The sequence below is a fragment of the Scyliorhinus torazame genome, chromosome 5 (assembly GCF_047496885.1).
Source record: "Scyliorhinus torazame isolate Kashiwa2021f chromosome 5, sScyTor2.1, whole genome shotgun sequence".
In the NCBI taxonomy this organism is placed as follows: domain Eukaryota; kingdom Metazoa; phylum Chordata; class Chondrichthyes; order Carcharhiniformes; family Scyliorhinidae; genus Scyliorhinus; species Scyliorhinus torazame.
The window spans coordinates 149014254-149031119 of NC_092711.1; positions in this window are offsets into that span (position 1 = coordinate 149014254).

A 16866-nucleotide genomic window follows, 5' to 3' on the forward strand; every position below is an offset into this window, starting at 1 on the left:
AAACGACATAGGCGGTCCAGTTCATCATGGTTACTTTCACTTTAGTGCCCAGCACAGAATCAATGAAGTGTTACTGCACAGAAGGAGGCCATTTGATCCATGGTGTCTGAACCGGCTCTCCAAATGAGAATCATGATTTAGGGCCATTCCCCTGCCTTTTAACCGCCCCCTACACATTGTTGTCCATTCCCGCAGAAACGTGGCAGCCGACACTGTGTCTGAGCTAATTCCACATCAGAAAGAAAGTCCTGAACATGTCCAGTTAATTTTGGTTAACTTGAGCTCGGGAGGAAAGTTCAGCAAGTCTCCGATCCATGTTCAGAAATCAGGTTAGTCCAGAGCCCCAGGGGGTGGACATCAGTGTGAGCGGATCCAATTCAGTGATAAGAAATCAGTGTGCCGATATCTAATTTAGTTTTATTAACGCGCTCCACGCCCATTCAGCAAGTTTAGACATTTTGGGAGGCGGAGATGAACCCGGTTGAATGCAATGTGCACGGCTCCAGTTAAACTGATAGATTGAGTGTGGACAGAGCTGTCAACACAGTGTCCACAATACATTCATATTCTTCTGCTTCTCTTTCTGCATCTGCTCCTTCTTCTTCTCTTCTTCTTGTGGTGATATGCAACACTGTAAATACACAAGGGGTTAATGTAAATACACTACGACTAAGGAAACACGAGAGGGAGCACCAGAGACGTCATGACATGCAGACATACAGCTAATGAACACATAGAGTAGGACACGACCAATGGGCAGTCAAGACACCAGAGGTGACACTACCACAAGGGGCCATTACACAACCCATATATAAGGACAGGGCACACATGCTCTGTCTCTTTTCCACAGGCGACACTTAGAGTAGGACAGGGGCAGATCAGAAGCATCACACCACCACGTGGCTTAGAGAAGACTGGTTAGTTAGACTGAGTTACTATAGCAAGATTAGCAGGAGAGTTGAACTCATAGGGAACTGTGCTAACGGTTCAATAAATCACATTGAACTTGCTTCAAAGTCTGGAGTACCTTTTGTCAAAGCTGCATCGAGTTGCAGCCTGTGTTACCCCAGAGTACATAACACAACACTTCTTATTAACATTACTGTCTCCTGGAACCTCCGGGTGGTGGTACGGGAACGGCTGTGGCTGGAGGGGGGGGGGGGGGCGAGGGGGTGAAGGGGGGAGGGCTTCCAGGTTTGGGGGTTGGCGTGGGAAGGACAGTCCTGTCGGCCGGGACCAGCCCGCCATGGCAGGGCGGTGCCTAAGCCACGGCCGCCATTAGGATGGCCAAGCTGATGGGCACCGACCCTGGGCGCTGGCTGAGTGCAAGCCCCTGGCTGTGCGGATGGGTGCCGGACCCCCCCTCCCCCCGGGGGGCGGGTAACCCAGCCAGCAGCACCCACCGGCGGGTAGGCCCAGGGCCGCACCCATGGCATCAGTGAGGACACTGCCATCCATCGGTGGTGCTAGCAGGAGGGTCAGGCAACAGGAGTCGGGCACAGAGGGTGTGGCAGGGGTGGGTGCTCATGCATGTGTGAGCGCAAGTGTGGCGCAACCGGCCAACCAGACCGGCCATGTAGCCCATGACATGTGGTTGTGGAAGGGGCCATGCGCAATGGTTAAACCTGTTGTCTACCCCCCACCCCCTACAGATCCTAATGTTTGGGCACCAGCCAGCGATGTTGGCCGCCGTGGTGGGGGCCGCTGTCCTGCCTGCAGCCCTGTGGCAGCGTCGGCTCAGGCGGCTCAGAGAGGCGGCTGCTGCAGAGGGACGGGCTGCAGAAGGCTAGGTGGCACCCACTCAGGCTGGAGGGCCGCCCGCCTGATAGGGGCAGAAGGAGGAGAACAACGATGGGGGTGGTGCACTGGATGGCGATATCGATGTTGATGGGGGGGGGGGGGAGGAGGAGGAGGAGAAGGAGGAGGAGGAAAAGGAGGAGGAGGTGGTGCCATGGTGCCGGAGGAACTTGATGAGGCCTCGTGTCTACCGGCGCCGTATGTCCTTCGAGGACCTGCCAGACAGGGCATGCAGGAGGAGACTCTGGATGAGCCGGGAAACTGTAGCCCATATCTGCCACCTGATGGCACACCTGGCAACGCGTGGAACCGGGGGAGGGCACGCTATCCCAGTGGCCGTCAAGGTTATGGGGCCCTGAACCTTTATGCCACAGGGTTGTTCCAGCCCCGAGTGGGACCTGTCCGGCATCTCCTAGGCATTGGTACACCGCTGCATTCGAGCAGTGACAGACACCCTGTACCTCATCGCGTACCGCTACTTCCAGTTCCCTGTGGACCAGCCCCACCAGAATGCCCAGGCAGCGGGCTTCGCAGCTGGGGCCAGAGTACCCATGGTCCAGGGGGCGATCGATGGAGTTCACGTTGCCATGCGACCACCAGCGGATAACAGGGACGTCTTCATGAACAGGAAAGGGTCCTACTCCATGAACATTCAGGTGGTCTACGACCACCAGATGAAGATCCTGCACATCTGCGCCCAGTATCCTGGCCCAATCGTTCATCCCCGCCATGTTTGAGGAACCCCCCCCCCCCCCAGGCCCCCCGCTACCCCCGGCTGAGGGGCTGGTTGCTGGGCGACAGTGGTTACCCATTGCGGTCATGGCTGATGACGCCTATACGGAGGCCACGGACCGACGTGGAGACCCGCTACAATGAGGCCCATGGTCGAGAAGTGCTTTGGGATTCCGGAAATGCTCTTCAGTTGCCTGGACCGCTCTGGAGGGGCCCTCCAATACCTGTCGGAGAGGGTCGGCAGCATCGTTGTGGTCTGCTGCGTCCTGCACAATATAGCCCAGCAGAGAGGCGATGTGCTGGAGGAGGAGGCCGAGGGGAAGCCGGGGAAGGGCACGGCTCTCCAGATGAGGAGGATGGGGAGGGGAGGGGGTGGGCAATCGACGGGACATGGGGGCTGGAGATGGACGGGAGGCTGCACTACGCCACCGGCTTGGCCAGCGAGCACGGGAGGTGTTGATTGCTGCACGTTTCACCAACTAGGTGGTAGGGGCTCGCTGAGCACGGGCACTGACCCCACTGTACAGCACCACCTCACCATCCCCGCACGCCCACCTCGCACTGCTGCCATTGTGTCACTGCTGGAGGAAGTGAGTGTTTGAAAAGGTTGGAGGGGCTGTCACTGCTGGAGGGAGTGAATGTTTGAGCGGGTGGAGGGGCTGTCACTGCTGGAGGGAGTGAGTGTTTGAGTGGGTGGAGGGGCTGTCACTGCTGGAGGGAGTGAATGTTTGAGCGGGTGGATGGACTGTCATTGCTGGAGGAAGTGAGTGTTTGAAAAGATTGGAGGGGCTGTCACTGCTGGAGGGTGTGAGTGTTTGAGTGTGTGGAGGGACTGTCACTGCTGGAGGAAGTGAATGTTTGAGGGGGTGGAGGGTCTTCCTGTCGAGCGGCTGCTTTGTTCTCGATGGTCTTCAGCTTCTTGGCTGCTGCTGGAGTTGTACGAATCAATCAATTGGCGAGCATCCCATCAACACCTTGACTGGGGCCTTGTAGACTGTTGCCAGGCTTTACGGATTCAGGTGGCAAGTTTCTCGCCACACAATTACTAACATCTGAGCTGAGCGCAGCCAGTTTCAGCCTGGATAGCTCCAGTACAACACAGTTCAATTCGCTGTGGATCTACCCACTTGTGCACTGCAGCATTCAGTGTGGTCAAGAGAAGAGTCACTAGAGCGGGACTGAAAGCCGCTCTCACAGTTATCTGCTCAGCTGACATGGTCCAAGCCCAGTCACGCTGCTTTCAGTGGATATTGTCCCACTGGACTGCACGTGGATTCAGTGTGGGCGGGTCCACTTCAACACGCAAACAATAGGCAAAAGTGTTGAAATTCTGAGCAGGCCAGAAAGTACCTTTGGAGAGGAATGGATTGTATTTTCTCGTAGCGAAGACCCTGCACCAGTTAACTTCAGCCAGTTTGCACTGGGTTACCACAAGAACAGTTCAGCAGGGTTCTCTTCACAGTGAACATGGTTCGATCAGCACATTCAGTCTGGACAGGACTAGCTGTGCTCTGATACACCACACCAACTGGCTCTGTCAGAATATTTACATAGATTGTCTAAACATTACATGTAGATTCTGCCCAACTGCATCCGTGACAATCCTCACACCGCCACCTGGCTCTTTTCATACTGAAGAAAACATCGTTTCGCTTCAGTCAAAGATTTTTAAAATTCCTTTTAGAGGAATGCTGACTGGGTCAGTATTTATTGCACATCCGTCCTGCCCTCCATTGCAGGCGGCAGGCAAGGTTGGGCATTAGTGAATCAGATGGCTTTTACCAGAATCGTTGCTTGGCCATTGTTTGGCTTTGAATTCCAGATATTTATTGATTTCTAATTTCACCACCTACCTTGGCTGGATTTGAACCCTGGATTCGCTCTGGGTCACTGGGCCAGTGACAACACCACCGCGTCATTGCCTCCCCAGTGTCTGCCAGCAAAATAATGGATACATCTGGGTTCTAACGCCTGCGTTCCCCTAGGGTATTTGAAATATTATTTTTGTTCCTAGTTTTCCCAGGTCACCGACCGCATCTCGTTCCCCACAAGCTGGTGAATCGTTCAGCGCCGTTTCCTCTTCTCGCCATGAAATGGAACCTTTCATCAATATTGTCTGAGATCTGCAGCTTTTCATCGCCGTTATATTTATTTCTGTCTCCCATACTCGACATTCATGTGTTTATTTCTGTGTTCGGCCATCGAATAATAAACCAAATGCCCACCCCAGCTGCTACTTGCTGGATGAGATGAATCCAGTGATATTGATGGCAGTAAGAGGTGAAATTCAGTGGCGCTGGAGGTATTCTTTCTGTTTTATCCCGACTTAGAGAAGGTGCAACACAGCTGGAGAATTGCAAATGTCAGGCCTTTGTTCAAATACAAAAGACTTTACGAATGAGCTCAGCAATACAGACCACTCAGTTTAACTTCGGTGGTGCGAAATTCCTGGAAACAATTATTCGGGATAGAATTAGTAGTCACGTGGAAAAATGTCGATTGATTAGAAAGAGGCAGCATGGATTTCTAAAGGGATAATTGTGTTTTAATGAATTGATTGAGTTTTTTGAAGAGGTAACGGCGAGTTCTGGTGAGGGTATCGATATTGAGGTGTTGTACATGGACTGTAAAAAGGCATTCGATACAGCGCCAGACACAATACTTGTAACAGGAAACAGAATAATGGCCACTGGGTGTGTTTTGGGCTTGAGGAAGGTTTACAGCGGAGTTCCCCAGAGGTACATATCGCGACTCTTACTGTTCCTGATGTATATTATTGTTCTCGATCTTGGTGTGCAGGGAAAATGTCATAGTTACAGAGCATTCGGAATTTGGAGCATTGTAAACCTTTAGGGGGCAAAAAGGCACAGACAAGTTGTTGGAGTGGGCAGAAAGGTGTCAGCTGGAGTAGAATGTGGAGAAGTGTATGGTGATGTTTTATGTTAGGAAGAAAATGGAGTGAAAATATAAAATAATGAGTGCAACTGTAAAGGGGAGGGTTGCAGGAGCAGAGGGTAAAAGGTGTCTATGTGTATAGATCATTGAAGGTGGCAGGAAGGTGGTGAGAGCAGTTCAGAAAGCAGATATCGTCCTGGGCTTTATTAAAAGGAGCATCGTGTTAAACAGCAACGAGTTTATGCTGAACTGATACAAGACACTAGTTAGACCTCAGGCCTACACCATAGGGTGTGACCTCATTGGAGAGATCTTTCATGTTTAGCAAAACCACGACAAATATCCTATTTTATTGATCCATAGGAAAAGTGTCACCTCCTTCAATATATTTCCTCCCGGCGCCCCGGAAAAGCAATGTTATCTATTCTATTGTTTCTGTTCAGGAAACAATGCTGGCCGCAGGGTACCCATGCTGCCTTAGTGCAATCTATCATTATCGCTCTTAGACTACAGTATTTTCACCAACAACAAATGTGAAACAGCTGCATTTTCAAAACGAAGGACATAACATGGCAATGGTGTGCTTTTAATTACAGCTTAGCCAAGGACACATGTGTAAGGATAGCAATGTCTCTGTTAATTTGGATATTGTGTAGGGAACTTTTCGAATTGGCTTAAATATCAAGATATATTGTATTACCAATGTGTATGTCGAGAGCGTCTACGAAGGTTATGGGCATGAACTAATTTGATCCGTGTATGATAGAACAGGGTTGGATCAGCATCTGGAAGCACTGATCTAAATGATTAGTAACTTGAAGGGATTGAGATAATTTGAATGTCCTTAATGGCCAGCAGAAAGCAAAAAGAACAACATTAAAACTCTTCTGAATTTAGCTTGTGGAATGGCAAATCTTACCGAACAAACTCCTTCAAGGTAAGTAATGGTTTAACATGAAGATAAAGAAGACAATTGCTGTCAGGCTCCTTCCCACCAGTATTGCAGATGGAAATGTCCAACGTGAAGATGAACTATTCCTGAACTATCGCACTCGGCTCTCAAGGCAATGCGGGATGCACCGTGAATGCTGGAATTGCCAGACACACACACACTCTGTGATGCAAAGACAAAGCGAGTGTGAGACATGGATAGGGAGTTGCAATTACTGAAAGGAACAATTGTACAACAATTTCGAGCCACATCTTAAGGAAATTGCTGCCTCCAATATAGGCTCAGATTGATTTAATTATTCCAGATCACAATCCTGATTACGGTTGTAACGCCTGGAGCTGGAATCCTCCTGTGGTCGGGATTCCCCTTTCGCGCCGGCAGCGCACCCCGGCCCGCGGCTTTCCCGGAGGCTTCAATGGGAAATCCCATCGACAAGCGGCGGGAGGATAAAATCCCGCCTCAGCGAACGGCGCGATGCAGAGAAACAGGCGGCTCGGAAACCGGAGAACGTTACACTTGCACATGCGTGTTCCAGTCTGGAACTGTGGTTCAGGAAGTCCCCATGTTGCTGCACAATCTAATTGTTTGCATTATGAATGCAGTTCCATTGACCATCAAATCCGGCGAGTGAGTGCGGGGTGCAGAGGAAACAAGAACTCGCGGGTTAGCCGCACCTACGGGGACACAGTTGCAGAATAACACGGATTGGATGCTGACGTTTGAGGGGATTATGGGATTCGAGCAGATTAGGAAGAGAAACATATTTGGAGCGGGTCCTATTGAATATCAAGGATGGAATCGGTGTCACAGTTATCCATGACCTTGGTTCAGGAGATTGGACGATGAATTCGGTTGGGTGGAGATGAGGAATATTTGGCGAAAGAAGTCACTAGTGGGAGGGGTGTAAAGGCCCCAGATAGTAATAAACATGCGGGACAAAGCACACAAAATAAACAGTAGATGCACGTGTGAAGGGATGACAATAATCATGGATAACTTTAATAGACATTTAAACTGGACAAATCAGATTGGCTGTAGAAATCTGTAGGATGAGTTCGTGGAAAGATTTTGAGATCGTTCCTCAGAGCAAGTTATTGAACAAACCAGCGAACATATATTAGCCATGATGTGGCGATTCCGGCGTTGGACTGTTGTGAGCACAGGAAGAAGTCTTCCAACACCAGGTTAAAGTCCAACAGGTTTCTTTCAAATCACTAGCTTTCGGAGCACTGCTCCTTCCTCAGGTGAATGAAGAGGTAGGTTCCAGAAACATATGTATAGACAAAGTCAACGATGCAAGACAATGCTTTGAATACGAGCATTTGCAGGTAATTATGTCTTTACAGATCCAGAGAGAGGGCTGATCCCTCTGTAACCTGGGGTTACCCCTATCTCTAGATCTGTAAAGAGTTGATTATCTGCAAATGCTCGCATTCTGAGCATTGTCTGGCATCTTTGAATTTGTTTCTATTTATGTTTCTGGAACCTACCTCTTCATTCACCTGAGGAAGGAGCAGCGCTCCGAAAGCTAGTGTTTGAAACAACCCTGTTGGGCTTTAACCTGGTGTTGTCAGACTTCTCACTATATTATATTAGAGTTGGCACCGTGTAATGCAAGGAGGATGAGTGAGTCCAAGACTCGTGTCTGAAACTGAAATAAGAGCAGCAATGTGGGTGTGAAAGCTGAGCGAGCTGGAGTGAAGCTGAGAATAGGCCGGAGAATAGATCAATTGAGACAGAGTGGCAGACATTAAAGGGGATATTTCAGAATATCCAGGAGAAGTAGATTCCCATTAGAAAGAACAATTCCAAGCACAGGACCCGCATTCCGCGGTTTAATAAATCATCAGGGAAAGAACAATTATCTAACTGTGCAATGGTGAATGACAGGCCTGGCGATTGGTCGGAATATAAATAACAACAGAGAATAACTAAAAGGCGAACGAGAATAAATGAAATAGTTTGTGAGATGGCGGTAGCTGGAAATGTAGCAAGAGTTTGGACAGTGTTTGAAGACAGAGAAAGTGAAGTGAGTGTTAATCCTCTGCACAGTGACGGTGTGAAGATTATAGCAGGTCACCGGCAAACCGCGGATGAAAAAAAACACTTTCTATTTACTGTCGAAGGTGCAAAAAACACCCCTGCTAAAGATTGAAGTGAGGGATTAGATGACAGAGAGAGAGAGAGAGAGGGAGGGGGGGGGAGTACTGCTTGTGAATTCTCACCAGGGGAGTGATGGAACAATCTGATGGAGCTGCGGCTGCCAATTCCATGGACACTAGTGAAGGTCATTCTCGGGTCTGAAAAGCTGTGGCTACTGAGGCAGCAGATGTGTTCACAGAATCACAGAAAATGCAGTGCGTGAGAGGCCATTCAGCCCATCGAGTCTGCGGCGACATGTGAAAAACACCTGACCTACTTACCTCATCCCATTTGCCAGCAGTTGGCCGATGGCCTTGAATGTTCTGCTGGGCCAAGAGCTCGGCCAGCTTCGTGTTGGTGTCAATTTCCCAACATGGAGTGGATTCTGGAAGGACTGCATCAGACATCAAAGGAGCACATTTCACCCAATATCCAAGAAGGAAGGAGGCAAAAAACAGGAAACCAAATTCCAGGACGTCTATCAGGGTGGGGGATAGAATCAGTCAGCAGAGAAGTTACAGCTGAACACGGAGAACAACAGAAGGTAGAAGGGTGGGGACAGTCGAAACCCAATGAGGAGTGGAAAGAAAGTCGGAAGGTACTTAAGCGGGAATTTAGGGCGGCTCGGAGGGGCCATGAAAAGCCCCTGGCAAGTAGGATGAAGGCAAATTCCAAAGCTTTTTATTCATATGTAAAAAAGCAATAGGGTGGCCAGGGAAAGGATTGGGCCACTTAAGGACAGTGTGTGTGTGTGGTGGGTGGGGGGGGGGGGGGGGGGGGGGAGGTCTATGTGTTGAGCCGGAAGAAATGGGCGAGGTACTAAATGAGTACTTTGCATCAGTGTTCACCAAAGAAAAGGACTTTGTAGAAGTAGATTCTTGGGTAGGGTGTGTGGACAGTCTCGGCCATGTTGACATCAAAGAGGAGGAGATAGTGAGTGTTTTAAAAGACATTAAGGTAGTTAAGTCTCCTGTGCCAGATGGCATTTACCCCAGAATACTGGGGGAAGCAAGGTCGGAAATTGCTGGGGCTTTGACTGACATCTTTGTATCCTCATTGGCTACAGGTGAGATCCCAGAGGACTGGAGAATGGCTAATGTGGTACCGCTGTTTAAGAAAGGTAGCAGGAATAATCCAGGAAACTATAGGCCGGTGAGCCTCACGACAGTAGTCGGTAAATTATTGGAGAGAATTCTCAGAGACAGGATTTATACCCATTTGGAAAAAATGGACTCATTAGCGATGGATAGCATGGTTTTGTGAAGGGGCGGTCGTGCCTCACTAACTTGAACGAGTTTTTTGAGGAGGTGACAAAGATGATTGATGAGGGGAGGGTGGTGGATATTGATTATATGGACTTCAGTAAAGCCTTTGACAAGGTGCCTCATGACAGACTGGTTCAAAAGGTGAACTCACACGGGATCAGAGGTGAGGTGGCAAGATAGATACAGAATTGGCTTGGTGATGGAAGGCAAAGGGTAACAGTAGAAGACTGTAACTAGTGATCTTCCACAGGGTTCTGTGCTGGGGCCTCTGTTGTTTGTAGTAGACATAAATGATTTGGAGGAAAATGGAGCTAGTGAGATTAGTAAATTCGTGGATGACACCAAGGTTGGTGGATTTTTTCCATAGATTATCATAGAATTTACAGTGCAGAAGGAGGCCATTCGGCCCATCGAGTCTGCACCGGCTCTTGGAAAGAGCACCCTACCCAAGGTCAACACCTCCACCCTATCCCCATAACCCCACCCAAAACTGAGGGCAATTTTGGACACTAAGGGCAATTTATCGTGGCCGATCCACCTAACCTGCACATCTTTGGACTGTGGGAGGAAACTGGAGCACCCGGAGGAAACCCTCGCACACACGGGGAGAATGTGCAGACTCCGCGCAGTCAGTGACCCAAGCTGGAATCGAACCTGGGCCCTGGAGCTGTGAAGCAATTGTGCTATCCACAATGCTACCATGCTGCCCATAGAATAGGTAAATTCTATGCCCATAGTATAGGTACATCGAATAGGTTGAGACCTGGGCAGATAAATGGCAATTGTAGTTTAATACGGACAAATGTGAGTGAGGTAATGCATTTTAGAGGGGAGATATCTGTAAATGGCAAAACTCTTAGGAATATAGAAAGTCATAGAGATCTGGGCGTGCAGGTCCACAGATCTTTGAAGGTGGCAACACAAGTAGACAAGGTAGTCAAGAAAGCATATGGAATGCTTGCCTTCATTGGAAGGGGCATAGAGTATAAAAACTGGCAAGTCATGCTACAGTTGCATAAAACCTTGGTAAGGCTGCACTTGGAATATTACGCACAATTTAGGTCGCCACACTACCAGAAGGAGGCTTTGGAGAGGGTGCAGAGGAGGTTTAACAGGATGTTGCCAGGTCTGGAATGTGTTAATATGAGGAGAGGCTGAATAGACTCGGACTGTTTTCATTAGAATGACAGAGGTTAAGGGGTGACCTGTTAGAGGTCTACAAGATTATGAGGGGTATGGATAGAGTGGATGGGCAGGCACTCTTTCCCAGGGTGGGGGATCAGTCACCAGGGGGCATCAGTTTAAGGTCCATGGGGCAAAACTTAAAGGAGATGTGCGAGGCAGGTTTTTTACACAGAAGGTGGTGAGTGCCTGTAACTCGCTGCCAGGGGAGGTTGCAGATACATTAACGGCGTTCAAAAGGCATCTCGACAAATACATGGATAGGATGGGTATAGAGGGATACGGCACTGGGAAGTGCTGAGGGTTTTGGCCAAGGGTGGTAACATGACCGGCACAGGCTTGGATTGATGAAGGGCCTGTTCCTGTGCTGTATTGTTCTTTGTTCTTTGTAATAAAGAACACAGAAGAATACAGCACAGGAACAGGAACAGGTCCTTCGGCCCTCCAAGGCTATGCCGGTCATGATGCCCTGACTAAAAACAAAACCTTCTGCCCTTACTCGGTCCATATCGTTCTACTTCCTCCCTACTCATGTACCCATCCAGATGCCTCTTAAATGTTGCGAATGTGCCTGCTTCTACCACAACCTCTGGCAGTGCATTCCACGCACCCACCACTCTCTGTGTGAAAGACTTACCCTGCATAGCTCCCTTTAACTTTCCCCCTCACTTTGAACCTGTGCCCCCTTGTAATTGACATCTGTCTATGTCTCTCAGTATTCTGTAGACCTCTATCATGTCTCCCCTCAGTCTCCATCTTTCCAGTGAAAGCAATCCTGGTTTATTCAACCTCTCTACACAGCCAACACCCTCGAGACCAGGCAACATCCCCGTGAATTTTCGTTGCAATCTCTCCAAAATTTCCACGTCCTTCTGATAATGTGGTGACCAGAACTACACACAATACTCCAAATGCGGTCTAACCAAGGTTTTACATAGCTGCAACATGATTTCCCACTCCTGTACTCAATGCCCCGGCTGATGAAGGCAAGCTTGCTATATGCCTTCTCAATAACCTTGGCCACCTGTGTTGCCATTTTTAGGGAACTGTGGACCTGCACGCCCAGATCCCTCTAGATGTTAATGTTCTTAAGGGTTCTGCCATTTACAGTATAATTCAGACCAAGATTTGACGATCCAAAATGCATCACCTTACATTTATCCGGATTAAATTCCATCTGCCATTTCTGTGACTAAAGTCTCCAATCGGGAAGAGTCAGCATGGTTTATGCGGTAGTGCGATCACGTTTTACGGATTTGATTAAGTTCTCTGACGGAATGAGATGCTCGGTGGAGAAGGTGGAATGTGGGCTTCCAGAAGGCATTTGTCAAGATGTTTTATACGAAAATTAAAATTCATGTTATAGTGGGTAACATATCAGCCTAGATCAAAGATTGGCTGGCTGACAGGAAACAGAGTGTGGACATTTCTCTCTGATCGGCAGGGTGTGGAGGGTAGTGCCCACCGGGGTCGGCTCTGCAGCCGGAACTTTAAAATAAATATGAATGAATTAGACGAGGGGAGCAAAGGCAGAAGAGGCCATTCGGCCCATTGAGTCTGTACCGACCCTCTGAAAGAGCACCCAACCTAGGCTCACTTTCTCCCCTTGTCTGCGTGGGTTTCCTCCGGATTCTCCGGATTGCTCCCACTGTCCAAATATGTGCAGGTTAGGTGGATTGGACAAGCTAAATTCCCCTTAGAGTCCATCGATGTGCGGATTAGGTGGGGTTATGGGGTTACGGCGAAACGGCAGATAAGTGGGTCTTGGTGGGAGCTCTTTCAGGCGGTCGGCGCAGAGCTGATGGGCCAAATGGCCTCCTTCTGCACTGTCCAATTCTCTGGTTCTCTGAAATGTAACTGTGCTGAAATAGACCATTTTGCCAGATGTTTTAACATACTAACAGCGATTTGAAAAATCGAATGCATCATTGCTAAACTGGACATGCTAATAGCGAAGGTAACTGTTGGATTGGAGCTGCTCAGGGTGAACTGAACCGGTCCACATTCAATAGAGTAAGAAGTCTTCCAACACCAGCTTAAAGTCCAACAGGTTTGTTTCGAATCGAACAAACCAGTTGGACTTTAAGCTGGTGTTGTAAGACTTCTTACTGTGCTCACCCCAGTCCAAGTCCGGCATCTCCACATCATCACATTCAATATAACAGCCGTAAACTGGGCAAGTCGGCACAGCGTAACATATCTGAAGTGGGTGGACACACTCCCAATGTGAGATGATTGAACTGTTTCTGTCACAGTGAACACATTGAGCAGTTGGTGATGCTGAATCCTCCCACTGTTATAACAATGTACATGGAGGTGTCCTGTGTCATTGGCGCTCTTGGAGTGATATCCAACTGTTAACATGGGGCATATGTAGCTGTGTGTTAAAGTGGGTGGAAAGTTTGAAAGCGATTTATAACCAAAGTGCAGCCAATTCCTGACCGCAGGGGGAGAATAATCATCAGTGGCGAGGACGTGGACGTGTTTTTTTCTCGGGCGATTAGCATTTCTCAGGATTGTTAATGGTGAAAACCCTTCTTTAGCCTAAACACGATATTCGGGCAGTCACCGTTTCTATTAAAGAAACAGAATGTGTTTTCCTTCATATTCTCTGGGTATTTCACCTTAGAGCTGTGTCAGATCACATGAAAAAAAACATTCGATTTCATCAGAACAAAAACAGCTGTTGCACTAATCTGTGTTTTACAGTAACTTTCATTAAAGTTTAATTTAATTAAGGCTGAATTTGCAGCCCGCTAATTGGCCCCCTGGAGGCTGACATGAGGTATAATAGTGACCATTTTTAGTGAGTTTCAGACCGCTCGCAGCTTCTGATAGAAATGCACGGGGTCCCCAAAGGTCTGGTGTTTGCTATCTACTATCCGGTGATTGCAGCAATCGGAATTCCAGGTAGAGCGCTCTGGTTAGTTAGTAGCGGCGAGAATTGTTGTTTCGCTGTGTGAATTCCCTATTCTATCAGGAGCGCTTCTCCAATTTACAGTTCTGTTTTCTCCAGTTTAATGATATATCATTTCATTTCCAACGCCATGAAGTGTTTATTTTACAGAGTTTAGGTTCACTTCTATTACATTATAATGGTTCCACTCTAACAGTGTTTAATTATAATTTAATATGATGTGATGTAATTTCACAAAAACAATGTTGCAATGTATCCCCTTCAATGTTGTGATTTCTCCAATTTACCATCAAAGTTTATTTATATTATTGATAATGCATTATTTGCCGCCTTTATACCATCTTGCTTTGACGGTTACCTCACATCGCTTTCATTGTGTATTTTAATTCGTCCTCACTTGGTGCTCACATTTAACCCTGTAACTTATTTCCAATTGTGTTACTGACGCTGTTATTGTGGGTAGATATTCACCGTTATCACGGCGTAAATGCAAATCTGTACCATTAATATGTGTGGCTGAATGAACAATAAGTTATATTGGTCTGAGTGAGGTTGTGGTGTGGCATTGAGGTAGTAGCTGGTGCTGGATTCTCACACTGTTATGACAATGTGCATGAAGGTGTATTGTCTGATTGATGCTCTTGGAGTGAAATACCAAACTGTTGTCAGGGGACAGATGGAGATTTTCTGTTAGTGACTTTGTCAGTGACGGTGTGATTCCCACAGATAAGGCATTGTGTGAGAGGATTTAACTGCTGAATAAACACGGCTGAATTGAATGAATTGATTCATTAAAGCAATCCTATTACCCTCTAATGTTGAGACATGTTGGCAGTTTTATCGATGTCCTTGAATGGGTGATGTTATTCTTTGCTGGAACTCCCCGAGCTCAGAGCTCATGTCATCCGTCTCTAACAGTCTCTACATCAGTTTATAATCGCCCGCATTTCGCTGTTATTGGATTTCTAAATTGGTGATTGATAAAAAGTGATTTTATTTTCTGTTGCTACAAAATCTCTCGGACTGTTTTCATCTTTATAACTTTGTCTACATTGCGTGAAGCCCCCATGCCTGGTGTTATTTCTCTCAGCCAGTGGAAAATGTCTTCATTTCAAACAGCAACTACACAACAGAGTTCCTGCTCAGAGTGCAGTGCATCAATAATAACAGGGCACATTCCGGCAGGGCGTCTTTCTGCAAAGGTGACAGGATCACGGATCAATGAAATAATATCGATGCTATCAGTGATTTTCATGTGAAGAGTTCTGATTTCCCATTACATCTTATCTATTTGGATTCTTCTGCCTCCCCCGCCCGGCGGCTGCAAGATCGCCCTGGGCGGGACGGGGACCACGTTAAGGTCCATTGACCTTGGGTGGGAGTTCCCGGTGGCCGGGCGGGCGGGCGGGGCCGGACAATCCCGATTTATTCATGTTATCTGCAGCTTCCTAAACACATTGCCATTGTTCCGTCCCCTCCTTCCGCTTCAGGGTTACTGTATTCGGAGAAGATTGAAACTGGGACAGTGGTAAAGATACTGACCCAATGTCATGGGCCAGTTGGAATCTTTGCATCGTTTTTGTCAAATTAAAACATATCCCAGAATATATCGCAGACATGGCGTTAATAGAACATAGAACATTACAGCGCAGTACAGGCCCTTCGGCCCTCGATGTTGCGCCGACCTGTGAAACCACTCTAAAGCCCATCTACACTATTCCCTTATCGTCCATATGTCTATCCAATGACCATTTGAATGTCCTTAGTGTTGGCGAGTCCACTGCTGTTGCAGGCAGGGCATTCCACGCCCTTACTACTCTCTGAGTAAAGAACCTACCTCTGACATCTGTCTTATATCTATCTCCCCTCAATTTAAAGGTATGTCCCCTCGTGCTAGACATCACCATCCAAGGAAAAAGGCTCTCACTGTCCACCCTATCCAATCCTCTGATCATCTTTTATGCCTCAATTAAGTCACCTCTTAACCTTCTTCTCTCTAACGAAAACAGCCTCAAGTCCCTCAGCCTTTCCTCATAAGATCTTCCCTCCATACCAGGCAACATTCTGGTAAATCTCCTCTGCACCCTTTCCAATGCTTCCACATCCTTCCTATAATGCGGCGACCAGAATTGCACGCAATACTCCAAATGCGGCCACACCAGAGTGTTGTATAGCTGCAACATGACCTCATGGCTCCTAAACGCAATCCCTCTACCAATCAAAGCTAACACACCGTACACCTTCTTAACAACCTTCTCAACCTGGGTGGCAACTTTCAGGGATCTATGTACATGGACACCGAGATCTCTCTGCTCATCCACACTGCCAAGAATCTTACCATTAGCCCAGTACTCAGTCTTCCTGTTATTCCTTCCAAAATGAATCACCTCACACTTTTCTGCATTAAACTCCATTTGCCACCTCTCAGCCCAGCGCTGCAACTTATCTATGCCCCTCTGTAACTTGTAACATCCTTCCGCACTGTCCACAACTCCACCAACTTTAGTGTCATCTGCAAATTTACTCACCCACCCTTCTACAATCCTCCAGGTCATTTATAAAAATGACAAACAGCAGTGGCCCCAAAACAGATTCTTGTGGTACACCACTAGTAACTGGACTCCAGTCTGAACATTTCCCATCAACCACCACCCCTTTGTCTTCTTCCAGCTAGCCAATTTCTGATCCAAACTGCTAAATCACCCTGAATCCCATGCCTCCATATTTTCTGCAGTAGCCTACCATGAGGAACCTTATCAAACGCTTTACTGAAATCCATATACACCACATCAACTGCTTTACCCTCATCCACCTGTTTGGCCACCTTCTCAAAGAACTCTATAAGGTTTGTGAGGCACGGCCTACCCTTCAAAAAACCGCGTTGACTATCTCTAATCAAATTATTCCTTTCCAGATGATTATACATCCTATCTCTTCTAAACCTTTCCAAGATTTTTCCCACAACAGAAGTAAGGCTCACTGGT